This window comes from Octopus bimaculoides, chromosome 29 (assembly GCF_001194135.2).
Source record: "Octopus bimaculoides isolate UCB-OBI-ISO-001 chromosome 29, ASM119413v2, whole genome shotgun sequence".
NCBI lineage: Eukaryota > Metazoa > Mollusca > Cephalopoda > Octopoda > Octopodidae > Octopus > Octopus bimaculoides.
Genome location: NC_069009.1, coordinates 4,124,819 through 4,128,124, shown reverse-complemented (window position 1 = coordinate 4,128,124; position 3,306 = coordinate 4,124,819). Strand labels below are relative to the sequence as shown.

The following is a 3,306-nucleotide window of genomic DNA, read 5'->3' as shown; positions in this document are numbered from 1 at the left end:
TATATAAAGTATCCAGTAATTTCGACGCAGAAATTGTTTTGATTGACATCTGACAATGGAAGCGGAAATGACGTCTGAGAATAGGGACTGTGTCCGTTTGTACACAGTTCTCACCACATACTCTAACTGCTTCTCCAGTCTTTCTTCCCACTCAATAATTTTCTGCATTCTTGCTACATTTTCAATGTTAACGTCTGCTTCCTCGGGTTCTGAAGTTCGCTTCTCTGAACTCTCTTTATTCTCAGCTGCATTCTTTTTTTCCTCTTCCACCACTGCGTCTTCCATCCGTACATCTCTTATTTCTCTTAGAGGACACTTTGCCTGCATGTGTCCTCTGCTCTTACAATTGTAACATACGGGGTGGTCTCTCCTCCACCACGACTCTCAGTCGGGTCTCATCGGGGAGTACCAACTCCTCTGCAGTGTTGTGCAAATCTGGTAGGGTCACATGGATTAGAACCTCTAATCCAAAGCCCCACCAGTTGATGTCTCTGGATTTCTCTACCTTTATGATGATTTCTGTTTCATCTTTGCAATTATATATTATGACTGCTGCCAGCCATTCCGTGTCTATTTTCTGGGGACACTCTTTCAATCCTCACTCTTGCCGCTCGTCATCCACTGTAGGTTGGCAAGAGTGCCCATCCACTCATACAGGGGGAAAGCTGTGACATTTATGGTAAATCATTCTAGCAAGGACTAATTTAACTATTCACACAAATGAGAGAGAGACCATATCACTATGATATTTGTGGGGAGGAATTTCAACCATGTTTCGTGGTCTGCTACCACAACAGCTCCTTTATAGGATCCAGTTAGCTCAAGACATCATCAGGAGGAACCACGTCCGGTTTCGGCCCCTACTCCTCTACCGTTTTGACGTGGCGGGGCCACCCCCTTTCGGAGGTGTCTTCAGCTCTGGTGTTGGGTGCATGTCTTCTTTCACTGTTTGTGACTGTTCTAATTCAACTGTGGAATGTCCCTCGCTATGGTTATTTTCCAGGAGGTTCTGGCCACACGTCTTACGGTTCATCAACCCGCGTTGTTGAATTACTTTCTTCCGACATACCTTCCCTTGGTGGATTCGGATCCAGTTCCTTTACTTCACTACTTTACAAGTAGTAATGTAACTATACACAAACATATTCATACAGGAGGAAAAACACCATATCATTGTCTGCGGTAAATTATTCTTCCCAAATGGTCCCTTAACTATTCATTCAGAAGACAAAGCATGATGCTGAGGCATGTTACCAATATTGTGGTATATCATTTAAAAACAGACAGCTAACTAAACATGCATCTAATTATACAGAAGAGTTACTGTACCAATGTCAAAAATCATTTGATGAAAGAGATGTCTTAAATAATAATAGAGGTATCCACACAGGAAAGAAGATATAACTGCGTGTTATAGCAATCACTTAACACTTTATTTTATATAATCATATCAATATCCACTGTTACTTCGAAGCTATATAATTTATTGAATATATTTGATACTAAATGCTAGAATCCTTTGAGGATGCATGCACGTGTTTGTGTTAATGCTATGGAGGTTAGAGGCAGAAATACCTAGACTTCTCTGATTGTAATTCAGCTGTTTGTAAAATGTTCATTATCACATTAAGTACGATACTGACAGGTGAAAGACCTGATAATTGTAATTAGATAAATGATTATAAATCTAACCAGCTAATTATCATGTATAGTTGCACATTTTTAGTGGAGTAATTAGTAACTGATGGAATCGTACTCTCTCTAGGTGTTATTCTTTTCTAGTGTAGGTAAAAGGCCCGAAGTTTTGGGGGAGGGGCAAGTCGATTAGATCGACCTCATTACGCAACTGGTACTTAATTTATCGACCCCGAAAGGCTGAAAGGCAAAGTCAACCTCGACGGAATTTGAACTCAGAACGTAAAGACAGACGAAATACCTCTAAGCATTTCGCCCGGGATGCCAACGTTTCTTATTTCTTTACTGCCCACAAGGGGACAAACAAAGGGATTGAGTTGATTACATCGACCTCAGTGCGTAACTGGTACTTAATTTATCGACCTCGAAAGGATGAAAGGCAAAGTCGACCTCGACGGAATTTGAACTCAGAACGTAACAGCAGACGAAATACCTGTAAGCATTTCGTCCGGCATGCTAATGTTTCTGCCAGCTCGCCACCTTGAACCTAGAGTAGAATATTACGATGTTTCAAATAAAAACAAAACAGATTGTAGTATGAAACCACATTTATTTCTTCATTAATAAAAGTTAAAGATTATATTGAAAATTAAAAGTGAAATTAGCAGTTAGAAAATATTTATAGAATTACAAATCAAACCATATGATGTTAGATTTTATGTGTTACAGAAAAATGAGAAGGTTTAAATTACATTGTGGTTTATACAGTGTCTAAGTTTCGTAGAGTTGTATTGATAGATAAAAACGAAGTTCTCTCGTATGCAAGTATGTTTAATGTAATATAAGAAGAAAAGAAGATTCTCAAAGAGATTAGTTTTTCATATTTTTAATTATGTCTTCGTCTCTGCTGTTCCAACGTCTGTTTCATTACCAGAACTTGAACCTGGAAACACAATGAGAAAACTTCTATAAAATAAAGTAAAATAACTCTAGCCCTTATATTATATATAACCCCAGTTGTCATCTACTGTTTCCACATACAATGAAGATATGAATTACAGAAGAATCATACACAATTTATATTATTAAACACAATTTATATCGAAAACATTAGTTACAGAAACTAGTAGTGAGGATTTAATTATCAGGACTATGTTGTAAAATACTGGCATTATTGGTTCAGGAATATCTTCCAGAATAGCTGGGCAACTTGAGAGGGAAAATATGAGAGACTTCTTAGTTCCATTCTGTGGATGTATATTTTACATAGATCTATCCGTGGCAGCATGAACATTTCACAACGATCTATCGCTCCATCTAACACGCTTCTCCCCCCCTCTCTCTCTCTCTATTTTCCTTCTGTCTTTCTGTCTTTCTCTTTGACACTGTCGTCGACATTTACGATGGTTCTAGTTGATTCGATCAACGGAACAAACTAACCGTGAAATCAACGCACACGTGGGTGAGCCCTCTACAAGCACACGTAACCTCAAAGTAGTTATCAGGGTGATTCAGCATGACACGGAATGTGACAAGGCTGGCCCCTTTTGAATTACAGGTACAACTCATTTTTGCCAGCCGAGTGGACTGGGACAACGTGAAATAAAGTGTCTTGCTTAACGCCACAACGTATCGTCAGGAATCGAACTAACGGAAGTACGATCGAGAACT

At 38.9% G+C, this 3,306-nt stretch overlaps 1 protein-coding gene across 1 annotated transcript in view; it reads right to left on the bottom strand.

The window, feature by feature from the left end:
- Nucleotides 1-2,225: 2,225 nt before the first annotated feature.
- Nucleotides 2,226-3,306, bottom strand: part of LOC106878256 (adhesion G-protein coupled receptor G2) — a 6,945-nt gene continuing 5,864 nt past the window's right edge. Inside the window, exon 3 of the mRNA XM_014927430.2 lies at nt 2,226-2,578. The gene's annotated coding sequence lies outside the window, so the exon portion shown is untranslated. The remainder of the gene's footprint in view (nt 2,579-3,306) is intronic.